Source organism: Hesperophylax consimilis, chromosome 21, assembly GCF_061612785.1.
Source record: "Hesperophylax consimilis isolate HC1 chromosome 21, BYU_Hcon_1.0, whole genome shotgun sequence".
Classification (NCBI taxonomy): domain Eukaryota; kingdom Metazoa; phylum Arthropoda; class Insecta; order Trichoptera; family Limnephilidae; genus Hesperophylax; species Hesperophylax consimilis.
The window spans coordinates 136,921-144,631 of record NC_142856.1 but is presented as its reverse complement, the minus strand read 5'-3'; positions in this window follow the sequence as shown (position 1 = coordinate 144,631).

The following is a 7,711-nucleotide window of genomic DNA, read 5'->3' as shown; positions in this document are numbered from 1 at the left end:
GCTCTTATAAGGTTTTTCTGGTATTTTCACTGTTTAACGACGATTAAACGCTCTTATAAGGTTTTTCTGGTATTTTCACTGTTTGACGACGATTTAACGCTCTTATTAAGTTTTTCTGGTATTTTCACTGTTTTACGACGATTAAACGCTCTTATTAGATTTTACTGGTATTTTCACTGTTTTACGACGATAAAACGCTCTTATAAGGTTTTTCTGGTATGTACACTGTTTTACGACAATTTAACGCTCCTTTAAGGTTTTTCTGATATTTTCACTGTTTTACGACGATTGGACAAATTTTAAGGGTTTTTCAATGATTTTCAGTGTACTACGACGATTAACCACTTTTTAATGGTTTTTCTATATTTTACAGCGTTTTAAGACGATTAAACGCTCTTATATATTTTTTCTGGTATTTTCACTGTTTTGCGACGATTTAATGCTCTTATAAGGTTTTTTCTGGTATTTTCACTGATTTACGACGATTGGACAAATTCTAAGGGTTTTTCAATGATTTTCAGTGTTATACGACGATAACTACTTTTAAATGGTTTTTCTATATTTTCCAGCGTTTAAAGACGATTTAACGCTCTTATAAAGTATTTCTGGTATGTTCACTTTTTTTCGACGATTTAACGCTCTTTTAAGGTTTTTCTGGTATTTTCACTGTTTTACGACGATTTGACGCTCTTATAAGGTTATTCTGGAATTTTCACTATTTTACGACAATTTGAAAAATTTTAAGGGTTTTTCAATGATTTTTAGTGTAAAACGACGATTTAACACTTTTTAAAGGTTTTTCTATATTTTCCAGCGTTTTTAGACCATTTAACGCTCTAGTAAGGTTTATCTTGTATTTTCACTGTTTTACGACGATTTAACGCTCTTTAAAGGTTTATCTGGTATTTTCACTGTTTTACGACGATTTAACGCTCTTATAAGGTAATTCTGGAATTTTCACTATTTTACGACAATTTGACAAATTTTAAGGGTTTTTCAATGATTTTTAGTGTAATACGACGATTTTACACTTTTTAATGGTTTTTCTATATTTTCCAGCGTTTAAAGACGATTTAACCTTCTTATTAGGTTTTTCTGGTATTTTCACTGTTGAACGACGATTTTTACGCTCTTTTAAGGTTTATCTGGTATTTTCACTGTTTTAAGACGATTTAACGCTCTTTAAAGTTTTTTCTCTAATTTTCACTGTTTAACGACGATTTGACAAATCTTATGGGTGTTTCAATGATTGTTAGTCTAATACGACGATTTTACACTTTTTAATGGTTTTTCTATATTTTCCAGCGTTTAAAGACGATTTTACGCTCTTTTAAGGTTTATCTGGTATTTTCACTGTTTGACGACGATTTAACGCTCTTATTAGGTTTTTCTGGTATTTTCACTGTTTTTACGACGATTTGACAAATTTTTAGGGTTTTTCAATGAGATTTAGTGTAATACGACGATTTAACACTTTTTAATGGTTTTTCTATATTTTACAGCGTTTGAGGACGATTTAACGCTCTTATAAGGTTTTTCTGGTATTTTCACTGTTTTACGACGATTTAACGCTCTTATAAGGTTTTTCTGGTATTTTCACTGTTTTACGACGATTTAACGCTCGTATTAGGTTTTTCTAGTATTTTCACTGTTTTACGACGATTTAAAGCTCTTATAAGGTTTATCTGGTATTTTCACTGTTTTACGACGATTTAACGCTCTTATAAGGTTTTTCTGGTATTTTCACTGTTTTACGACGATTTAACGCTCGTATTAGGTTTTTCTAGTATTTTCACTGTTTTACGACGATTTAAAGCTCTTATAAGGTTTATCTGGTATTTTCACTGTTTTACGACGATTTGACAAATTTTTAGGGTTTTTCAATGATTATTAGTGTAATACGACGATTCATCACTTTTTAATGGTTTTTCTATATTTGACAGCGTTTTAAGATGATTTATCGCTCTTATAAGGTTTTTCTGGAATTTTAACTGTTTTACGTCGATTTAACGCTCTTATAAGGTTTTTCTGGTATTTTAACTGTTTTACGTCGATTTAACGCTCTTATAAGGTTTTTCTGGTATTTTCACTGTTTTACGACGATTTAACGCTCTTATAAGGTTTTTCTGGTATGTACACTGTTTTACGACGACTTGACGCTCTTATAAGGTTTTTCTGGTATTTTTACTGTTTTACGACGTTTAAACGCTCTTATAAGGTTTTTCTGGTATTTTCACTGTGATAAGATAATTTGACAAATCGTAAGAGTTTTTAAATAATTTTCAGTGAAATACGAAGATCAAAAACTTTTTAATGATTATTCTATATTTTACAGCGTTTTAAGACGATTTAACGCTCTTATAAGGTTTATCTGGTATTTTCACTGTTTTATGACGATTTGACAAAATTTTTAGGGTTTTTCAATGATTTTTAGTGTAATACGACGATTTAACACTTTTTAATGGTTTTTCTATAGTTTACAGCGTTTTAAGATGATTTAACGATCGTTTAAGGTTTTTCTGGTATTTTAACTGTTTTACGTCTTTTTAACGCTCTTATAAGGTTTTTCTGGTATTTTCACTGTTTAACGACGATTTGACAAATATTAAGGGTTTTTCAACGATTTTTAGTTTAATACGACGATTTAACACTTTTTAATGGATTTTCTATATTTAACAGCGTTTTAAGATGATTTAACGCTCTTATAAGGTTTTTCTGGTATTTTCACTGTTTTTCGACAATTTAATGCTCTTTAAACAAATTTTAAGGGTTTTTCAATGATTATTAGTGTAATACGACGATTTATCACTTTTAAATGGTTTTTCTATATTTTACAGCGTTTTAAGATGATTTATCGCTCTTATAAGGTTTTTCTGGAATTTTAACTGTTTTACGTCGATTTAACGCTCTTATAAGGTTTTTCTGGTATTTTAACTGTATTACGTCGATTTAACGCTCTTATAAGGTTTTTCTGGTATTTTCACTGTTTTACGACGATTTAACGCTCTTATAAGGTTTTTCTGGTATTTAAACTGTTTTACGACGACTTGACGCTCTTATAAGGTTTTTCTGGTATTTTTACTGTTTTACGACGATTAAACGCTCTTATAAGGTTTTTCTGGTATTTTCACTGTGATAAGATAATTTGACAAATCGTAAGAGTTTTTAAATGATTTTCAGTGAAATACGAAGATCAAAAACTTTTTAATGGTTATTCTATATTTTACAGCGTTTTAAGACGATTTAACGCTCTTATAAAGTTTATCTGGTATTTTCACTGTTTTATGACGATTTGACAAAATTTTTAGGGTTTTTCAATGATTTTTAGTGTAATACGACGATTTAACACTTTTTAATGGTTTTTCTATATTTTACAGCGTTTTAAGACGATTTAACGCTCTTATAAGGTTTATCTGGTATTTTCACTGTTTTACGACGATTTTTACGCTCTTTTAAGGTTTATCTGGAATTTTCACTGTTTTTACGACGATTTTTACGCTCTTTTAAGGTTTATCTGGAATTTTCACTGTTTTAAGACGATTTAACGCTCTTATAAGTTTTTTCTTTAATTTTCACTGTTTAACGACGATTTGACAAATCTTATGGGTGTTTCAATGATTGTTAGTCTAATACGACGATTTTACACTTTTTCATGGTTTTTCTATATTTTACAGCGTTTTAAGACGATTTAACGCTCTTATAAGGTTTATCTGGTATTTTCACTGTTTTACGACGATTTTTACGCTCTTTTTAAGGTTTATCTGGAATTTTCACTGTTTTAAGACGATTTAACGCTCTTATAAGTTTTTTCTTTAATTTTCACTGTTTAACGACGATTTGACAAATCTTATGGGTGTTTCAATGATTGTTAGTCTAATACGACGATTTTACACTTTTTAATGGTTTTTCTATATTTTACAGCGTTTTAAGATGATTTAACGATCTTTTAAGGTTTTTCTGGTATTTTAACTGTTTAACGTCGATTTAACGCTCTTTTAAGGTTTTTCTGGTATTTTCACTGTTTTCCGACGATTTAACGCTCTTATAAGGTTTTTCTGGTATTTAAACTGTTTTACGACGACTTGACGCTCTTATAAGGTTTTTCTGGTATTTTTACTGTTTTACGTCTTTTTAACGCTCTTATAAGGTTTGTCTGGTATTTTCACTGTTTAACGACGATTTGACAAATATTAAGGGTTTTTCAACGATTTTTAGTTTAATACGACGATTTAACACTTTTTAATGGATTTTCTATATTTAACAGCGTTTTAAGATGATTTAACGCTCTTATAAGGTTTTTCTGGTATTTTCACTGTTTTTCGACAATTTAATGCTCTTTAAACAAATTTTAAGGGTTTTTCAATGATTATTAGTGTAATACGACGATTTATCACTTTTTAATGGTTTTTCTATATTTTACAGCGTTTTAAGATGATTTATCGCTCTTATAAGGTTTTTCTGGAATTTTAACTGTTTTACGTCGATTTAACGCTCTTATAAGGTTTTTCTGGTATTTTAACTGTTTTACGTCGATTTAACGCTCTTATAAGGTTTTTCTGGTATTTTCACTGTTTTACGACGATTTAACGCTCTTATAAGGTTTTTCTGGTATTTAAACTGTTTTACGACGACTTGACGCTCTTATAAGGTTTTTCTGGTATTTTTACTGTTTTACGACGATTAAACGCTCTTATAAGGTTTTTCTGGTATTTTCACTGTGATAAGATAATTTGACAAATCGTAAGAGTTTTTAAATGATTTTCAGTGAAATACGAAGATCAAAAACTTTTTAATGGTTATTCTATATTTTACAGCGTTTTAAGTCGATTTAACGCTCTTATAAGGTTTTTCTGGTATTTTCACTGTTTTACGACGGTTTGACAGATTTGAAGGGTTTTTCAATGATTTTTAGTGTAAAACGACGATTTAACATTTTTTAATGGTTTTTCTATGTTTTACAGCGTTAAAAGACGATTTAACGCTCTTATAAGGTTTCTCTAGTATTTTCACTGTTAAACGAAGATTTAACAATTTTTAATGGTTTTTCTATATTTTACAGCGTTTGAGGACGATTTAACGCTCTTATAAGGTTTATCTGGTATTTTCACGGTTTATCGACGACTTGACGCTCTTATAAGGTTTTTCTGGTATTTACACTGTTTTACGACGATTTAACGCTCTTATAAGGTTTTTCTGGGATTTTCACTGTTTTACGACGATTTAACGCTCTTATAAGGTTTTTCTGGTATTAACACTGTTTTACGACGATTTGACGGTCTTGTAAGGTTTTTCTGGTATTTTCACTGTTAAACGACGATTTTGCGCTCTCATAAGGTTTCTCTGGTATTTTCACTGTTAAACGACGATTTGACAAATTTTAAGGGTTTTTCAATGATTTTTAGTGTAAAACGACGATTTTACACTTTTTGATGGTTTTTTATGTTTTACAGCGTTTAAAGACGATTTAACGCTCTTTTAAGGTTTTTCTGGTATTTTCACTGTTTTACGACGATTAAACGCTCTTATAAGGTTTTTCTGGTATTTACACTGTTTTACGACGATTTAACGCTCTTATAAGGTTTTTCTGGTATTTTCACTGTTTTACGACGATTTGACGCTCTTATAAAGTTTTTCTGGTATTTTCACTGTTTTACGACGATTAAACGCTCTTATAAGGTTTTTCTGGTATTTTCACTGTTTTACGACGATTTGACAAATATTTAGGGTTTTTCAACGATTTTAGTTTAATAAGACGATTTAACACTTTTAATGGTTTTTCTATATTTTATAGCGTTTTAAGACAAATTAACGCCCTTATAAGGTTTTTCTTGTATTTTCACTGTTTTACGACGATTAAACGCTCGTATAAAGTTTTTCTGGTATTTTTACTGTTTTTCGACGATTTAACGCTCTTATAAGGTTTCTCTAGTATTTTCACTGTTTCACGAAGATTTATAAGGTTTTTCTGGTATTTTCACTGTTTTACGACGATTTGACGCTCTTATAAGGTTTTTCTGGTGTTTACACTGTTTAACGACGATATAACGCTCTTATAAGGTTTTTCTGGTATTTTCAATGTTTTACGACGATTTGACAAATTTAAATGGTTTTTCAAAGATTTTTAGTGTAATACGACGATGAAACACTTTTTAATGGTTTTTCTATATTTTACAGCGTTTTAAGACGATTTAACGCTCTTATAAGGTTTATCTGGTATTTTCACTGTTTTATGACGATTTGACAAATTTTTAGGGTTTTTCAATGATTTTTAGTGTAATACGACGATTTAACACTTTTTAATGGTTTTTCTATATTTTACAGCGTCTTAAGATGATTTATTGCTCTTATAAGGTTTTTCTGGTATTTTAACTGTTTTACGTCGATTTAACGCTCTTATAAGGTTTTTCTGGTAATTTCACTGTTTAACGACGATTTGACAAATAGTTAGGGTTTTTCAACGATTTTTAGTGTAATACGACGATTTAACACTTTTTAAGGGTTTTTCTAAATTTTACAGCGTTTTAAGACAATTTAACGCTCTAATAAAGTTTTTCTGGTATTTTCACTGTTTTACGACGATTTGACGCTCTTATAAGGTTTTTCTGGTATTTACACTGTTGAACGACGATTTAACGCTCTTTTAAGGTTTTTCTGGTATTTTCACTGTTTTACGACGATTAATAAGGTTTTTCTGGTATTTTCAATGTTTTACGACGATTTGACAAATTTAAATGGTTTTTCAAAGATTTTTAGTGTCATACGACGATTTAACACTTTTTAATGGTTTTTCTATATTTTACAGCGTTTTAAGATGATTTAACGCTCTTATAAGGTTTTTCTGGTATTTTAACTGTTTTACGTCGATTTAACGCTCTTATAAGGTTTTTCTGTTATTTTCACTGTTTAACGACGATTTAACGCTCATATAAGGTTTTTCTGGTATTTTTACTGTTTTACGACGATTTGACAAATTTTAAGGGTTTTTCACTGTTTTACGACGGTTAAACGCTTTTATAAGGTTTTCTGGTATTTACACTCTTTTACGACGATTTAACGCTCTTATAAGGTTTTTCTAGTATTTTTACTGTTTTACGACGATTTATAAGGTTTTTCTGGTATTTCAACTGTTTTACGACGATTTGACAAATTTTTAGGGTTTTTCAATGATTTTTAGTGTAATACGACGATTTAACACTTTTTAGTGGTTTTTCTATATTTAACAGCGTTAAAAGATGATTTAACGCACTTATTAGGTTTTTCTGGTATTTTAACTGTTTTACGTCGATTTAACGCTCTTGTAAGGTTTTTCTGGTATTTTCACTGTTTTACGACGATTTGACGCTCTTATAAGGTTTTTCTGGTATTTACACTGTTTAACGACGATTTAACGCTCTTATAAGGTTTTTCTGGTATTTTCACTGTTTTACGACGATTTAACGCTCTTATAAGGTTTTTCTGGTATTTACACTGTTTTACGACGATTTGACGCTCTTCTAAGGTTTTTCTGGTATTTTTTTACTGTTTTACGACGATTAAACGCTCGTATAAGGTTTTTCTGGTATTTTCACTGTTATACGATAATTTGACAAATTGTTAGAGTTTTTAAATGATTTTCAGTGAAATACGACGATCAAACACTTTTTAATGGTTTTTCTATATTTTACAGCGTTTGAGGACGATTTAACGCTCTTAAAAGGTTTTTCTGGTATTT